We start from the raw sequence: 6612 nt of genomic DNA on the forward strand, positions 1-6612 counted from the left end.
TGTGAAGCCCTGAGTTCAAACCCCAGTACAATCAAAAATAAAAAGAAGCCAGGCACCGGTAGCTCACACCTGTAATCCTGCTACTCAGGAGGCAGAGATCAGGAGGACTGAGGTTTCAGGCCAGCCTGAGCAAATAGTTGGAGACCCTATCTCAAAAAAAAAAAAAAAAAATCACAAAACACTGTGCTGGTGAAGTGTGGCTCAAGGTGTAGGCCCTGAGTTCAAACCCAGTACCTCAGCTGAAACCTGAACCTTAGAGAGTAGCTTAAGGTCTGTCACCTTACTGACTAATCACTTAGTATCTGCTATCAAATGAGAATGTCATCTCTTCATTCCTCTCACACATAATAGGTTCTCAAATACTTGTGAATCAGTTCAGTGTTGTTTGCCATAGGTAGGTGGAGAGATAACCCATGGTTGCTGCTGTAAGTATAGAAACCTGCTTTTCCAGGCTCGGGCTATAGGTCATCGGTGGAGGAGCTCTTGCTTAGCATGCACAAGGCACCAAATAACCTGCGGGGCAGTGGATTTGCCAAGGCCTAATTTTTTTTTTTTTTTGAAGGTACTGGGGTTTGAACTCAGAGCCTCATGCTTGCTAGGCAAGTACCATTACAGCCATACCCTAGCCCTTTTTTGCTTTAGTTATTTTTCAGGTAGGCTCAGGCATTTTTGTCCCAGGTGGCCTTAGTCTGCGATCCTCTGTCTAAGGCCTCCCATGTAGCTGGGATGATGATAGGCATGTGTCACCACAACGGGCTTACTGTTTGAGATGGAACCTCAATAACTTTTTGCCCAGGATGGCCTTGAACCAAAATCCTCCCAATCTCTACCTCCCAAGTAGTTGGGATTACATGCATGAGCCACCACACCTGGAATCAAAGAATGGACAATGATGGACTGACATTTTATACATTGTTATGTTGTGTTTGAGGCTATCAAGTAACTAACAATTACTGAGGTCTTTGCTCGTGGTGATGGTGAGAGCCAATTTTCACTAACCATACCACAGAAAGCAACTAGATAGCCTAGAAAAGAAAGGTTTTTTTTTTTTAATCAATCTGTAATCCTAGCTACTCAGGAGGCAGAGATGAGGAGGATGGAGGTTCGAGGCCAACCCAGGCAAATAGTTGCAGAGACCTCATCCCCAAATTAATCAGAGCGAGATGGAGTGGAGGTGTAGAAAGTGCCTGCTTTGGAAATGCAAAGCCCTGAATTATATCTCAGTCCCACAAAAAAAAAAAAAAAAAACTGCTTGACTTTCCCAGGGACAGTTGTCTACAGGCACTCAGAACGGCCCAGGTGTGCTATACTATCAAAAGTTTTCCTACAAAACAGCTTTTCACAAAACTAGGCAGTCCTCAACTCCTGGTAATAGAATTGTTTTCCTTTACACTAAAACGCTGGGGAAAGGACCAAAGTTCGAAAGTGAGAGGTGCCCAGACTTCCGGAGGTTTGCGCCACCGTGAGACCTGAAGGTCTTAGGAAACTGTCTCAGGTGGAAAACGGGTGTCAGCAGGGCCTGCGGGGGTTCCCCGTGTGTTGTCTGTGACACCAGCAGAACATCATAAAATGCTGAAGGCACAACGCAGTTACGGACCCAAATTTAAAATGAAGCTTTTCTGAGTAATTTTTAAAAATCAAAAGGCTAAAAGAAAAAACAAATCTGCTTGAAGGCTTCACAGAGCTGACAGTGATTTTGAGGGATTACGGGACCAGAACCCCTGGGGAGATGGAAGCCCAGGAGGAGGCTTAGTGTTGCCAGCCACTTTTCTGGCGCGTTTGCCAAATTTAGAGACCATTCAGAAGCTGATTGGTGATTTAGGCTTTTTTTTTTAAGGTGCTGGGGATTGAATCCAGGGCCTCACATATGCTAAGCACATGCTGGAACCCTGAGCAAGATTACTGAGTGATTTCACAGCTTCCCAGAATTAGGCGACAGGGCCTGTCAGAGTGCTAGCCCTGGCGATGTCCCTGGCTTTGGGTGGAGGCCGCCAGTCCTTTACTCCCCAGAAATGGAGAATGAGGACGAGAAATAGGAAATAAAAGGCCAAGGGGACTGCAGCTCAGCTTCCAGTCAGCCAGCCTTGAAATTAGATGCGGGTGATCCCAGAGCGGTCCTTTCCCCAAACCTTGACGTAAGCAAATAAAAACCTCTTCAGAGGAAAATACCATCATCCTAACCCTCAAATTATTTCTACAATTTCCTAGTGCAATATCCTGAACACAACAAAATGTCACCAGGCTTAGGAACAAGATAAACTAGCGAAGAGCAACAGGTGTATTGTGGCTACAGATATTGGAGCTATCAAATATAGACCCTAAAATAACTGCTTACTATGTTCAAGCAGATACAAAAGTGTGGGAATTTCAGCAGGTATTTGGACATCTTAAAAACAAAAAACAAAAACCTAATAGCACCCCCATAGTCCCAGCTACTTGGAGGCTGAGGTAAAAGGATCATTTGAACCCAGGAATTTGAGGACAGCCTATGTTCAAGGGCAATATGGTAAGACTCTGTATCTAAAACCAATAAAATGATGAATAAAAATCCAAGAACCAAAATTAAGAATTCAGTGGAAGGGTTTAAGAGTAGATTGGGTGGCCTGAAGGAGTGGTTCAAGTGGTAGAGCACCTGCCCTAGCAAGTGCATGGCCCTGAGTTCAAGCCCCAGTACTGGGGAAAAAAAAAGAAAAGAAAAGTAGACTGACCACAGCTGAAGAAAGAACTAGAAAAACTGGAAGCTGGACATACTAACAGATATTCAAGACTACAAGTACTTATACACCAGTACTGAAAGAAAATAAATTCATGAGGGGTCAGAAAACAACAGACCACAGGCCAAACCCATTCAGCAACACCTCACTTACTAAGGTCAAGAGACTGGGCTAAGAATGGTTTTACATTGTTTTTCTTGCAGTGCTGAAGATTGAACACAGGGCCTCATGCTTGCTAGAGTGGCTTGTGTCACTTAAGCCACAGCCCGAGTCCCAGTTCTTACATCTTTGTATAGTTATAGGAGTACCTACATAATATTCTCAAGCTTGCTCTCCATCTGCAAAGTCTAATTGCTTATTTGTTCACTCCTAATATTGTAAAGATGTCCTCAAATTGATATGTGACCTCAATAAAATTGCAAACATCCAACAGTTGTTTTTGTGTTATGTGTGTGACATTCAGCAAACTAATTCTGAGATTTATCCAGAAATGCCAAGACAGTAGTGGGAGGTCAAGGTGGAGGATTTCTTTTTTGGATAGACATATAGCTTGTAACAAGAATAGACAAATAGACTAAATAGCTTAGGAACAGGTGGGGATAATGATTTGGAAGGGCCTGAAAAAGGTTTCTTCAATGTTTGCCTGTTTTAAAATCTTGGTAGTGGTTGTGTAATAAATTGTTGAGCTGTGCTTTTTTTTGGCAATACTAAGGTTTGAGCTCAGGGCCTCAGGTTTGCTGGGCAGGCACTCTACCACTTGAGCCTCTCTCCACCAGCCCTTTTCTGTGTTGGTTATTTTCAAAATAGAGTCTCAAACTATTTGGCCCAGGCTGACTTTGAACCTTGATCCTCCTGATCTCTGCCTCCTAAGTGGCTAGGATTACAGGCATGAGCCACCAACTCACTGATGGCAGGCGAGCTGTATTTCTTTTGTACACTTTTCTGAATAGACATTATGTCTTTGAAATTAAAAAGAGTTTTATTTTTGCAGAGCTGAGACCGTACGCAAGGTCTCACACATGCTAGGTCAGCACTCTATCATTCAACAATACCCCCAACCCAAGGAAAAGGTGTTCTAAAGAACCAACGGTCTTAACATGAAGCCGCTTTCCTAAATACCACATTTTACTTCAAAATCAGAAGGCATTTCATTTCCATTATCTCCTAATTCTATATCCATTTAAATTTGAAACCCATAGCCAGGTGTGGGTGCACGAGCCTATAATCCTAGCAGGCTGGGGTAATCCCAGGAGGCTGAGGCACAAGGATAGAGTGTTCAAATGCCAGCTTGGGCTACATAGACTCTGTCTCAAAAAGAAACTGCTTAATTACACACACACACACACACACACGTGTGCAGTGTGTGTGCAGTGCTGAGGATCAAACTCAGGACCTTGCACGTGCTAGGTAGAGCAACAAGTCCTCTGCTGTAATTAGAGCAGAGTCCCTCCAAAAGCCTAACCTGGTGACCCCAAACAGTCTAATTCAGGTTGGGGATCAGGATGAACTGTGACCTAGGTAACAGGAGACAGAATGTGGGCTGGGAACATGTGTGGCCCCAAGTGACCATCTTCCACCCCTTTGTCCTGAATAGGCTCTGGTGTAAGATGTGAAACAGGGATTGGGTGGGGAAACTGGGGGCCCCATCCCAGAAAGCAGTTGCCCTAGTCAAATGGAAAATAAATTTCTAACTAACATTTCTAATCAACTCTGCACTCTTTTGCTCAATTTGAGATAGAAATGACAAAGAAGCAAATACCACCCCAACGAAGCTTTCTTGGGGCTTATGCTCAAGTATAAAGGGAACTGCCAGGCAGTGGTGATTTGTGCCTGTAATCCTAGCTACTCAGCAGACAGAGATCAAGAGGATTGAGGTTCGAAGCCAGCCCGAGGCAAACGGTGCTGGAAAAAACCCATCATAAGAAAGGGCTGGCAGAATGGCTTAAGTAATAGGCTCTGAGTTCAAACTCCAGTACCACAAAAAGGAAAAAAAGAAAATCCTGGTTTGGCTGGCTCCTCCGAGAAGTGAAGAAGAAAGTTTGTGCAATCTGAGGTACTGACTATTTCGGCCCCAGGAGTGGTCAGAGCCAGGCATTCTGTGCTGGGAGATTTGGAGGAAGCCGTAGTGCACATAGGGCCATCCTAGGACTCGTGTGCTGCAAAAACTTCCTTCTATTAAAGATGGAAAAATCAGGTCTTTTTCCATTTGGTTTCATTCCACCTAAGAGATTTTATCCTTTTTTGGTTTTTTTGTTGTTGTTGTTTTGTTTTGTTTTTTTTTGCAGTACCAGGGCTTGACCTCAGGGCCTACACCTTGAGTCACTCAACCAGCCTTTTTTATGTTAGGTTTTTCTAAGATAGAGTCTCATGAACTATTTGCCCAGGCTGGCTTCGAACCGTAATTCTCCTGACCTCTGCCTCGTGAGTAGCTAGGATTACAGGCGTGAGTCACCAGTGCCCAGCTGAGATTTTATCCTTGTTAATTTTAAGGGGTCATGGGAAAAGGTCATTATCTTCTGTAGTTGTTTCCTGCTAGTCACAGACATGGGCCCTATGGGTTCCTGGAGTTATAAAAATTTCTCCCTGACTGCTGAATCAGAACCCTATATTTTAGACAGGCGCTGGTGGCTCACTCCTATAATCCTAGCTAGTCAGGAGGCAGGGATCAGGAGGATCTAGGTTTGAGGTCAGCTGGGGCAAATAGTTCTCAAGACCCTATCTAAAAAATACTAAACACATAAAAGGGCAAGTGGAGTGGTTCAAGTGGTAAAGTCCCTAGCAAACATGAGGCCCTGAGAGCAAATCCTACTACCCCCCCCCCCACACACAAAGCATTAAAAACAAAAAAGAAGCTGACGGAGTGGCTCAAGTGCCTCAACTTCCTGCCTAGCAAGTGTGAAGTCCTGAGTTCAAACCCAGAACCACCAAAAAAAGAACTTCCTTCCTTGGAGGGCCCAAGTCCTTCCCCAAAGGTATCCATGATAAGAAGGAACCAAGTTAAGTAGGGTAAGGTACTGACCACATTTGGAGATGGTTGTAGGGTTGCCTTGTCCAAAAAGCATGCAGCCATTTTGCCTGGTCATTCATATATATGAATCTTTGATCAGGTATCCCTGCCAGACAGAAAGGAAGGGACTTTTCTCCCATAATCCCTCTTGAGCCTCCTGTTTTTTTCCTTTTTTAATTTTTTGGCTGTACTGGGGTTTGAACTCAGGGCCTTCCAGTTGTTAGGCAAGCGCTGTAACACACCCCCAGCCCTCTCAGGTGATTTTAACATTCAGTACAGTTTAGGCTGAGAAGCACTGCTAACTCAAACACCCACCTAGTTTTCTCAGTTAGTTCTGTAGAGCTCCCTTCCCATGGAATTATTTTTCTGCAAATCCATCTATATGAGACTTTCTTAGCACTTATGCTAGAGTATAAAGGACAAAGCACACAGGACGGAGTTCTTTTTTTTTTTTTTCCCCCTTTTGTGTTACTACGGTTTGAACTCAAGGCCTACACCTTGAGCCACTCCACTAGTCTTGTTTTTGTTTGTTTGTTTTTAGTGATGGTTTTATTTTTTGAGATAGGGTCTCACAAACTATTTGCCCAGGCTGGCTTTGAACTATGATCCTCCTGATCTCTGCCTGCTGAGTAACTAGGATTAAAGATGTGGGCACCAGTGCCCAGCCACAGGACAGAGTTCTCACTGCTACACCACAGGTCCTTTATTTTGGCAACTAGATCATGGCTTCAGTAACCTCTCTCAACCTGGATTTCTCGTCCCTAAAAGAAGACTGAGTTCAAGGATCTCAAAATTTCCATCTACGTGAAAATTATGATTCTACCAAAATGATCTCAGACTGCTGAATGCTGTTTCCAGTATACTTAAAATAGTAATAAATAAAATCAAGAG

The sequence above is a fragment of the Castor canadensis genome, chromosome 11 (assembly GCF_047511655.1).
Source record: "Castor canadensis chromosome 11, mCasCan1.hap1v2, whole genome shotgun sequence".
Lineage (NCBI taxonomy): Eukaryota > Metazoa > Chordata > Mammalia > Rodentia > Castoridae > Castor > Castor canadensis.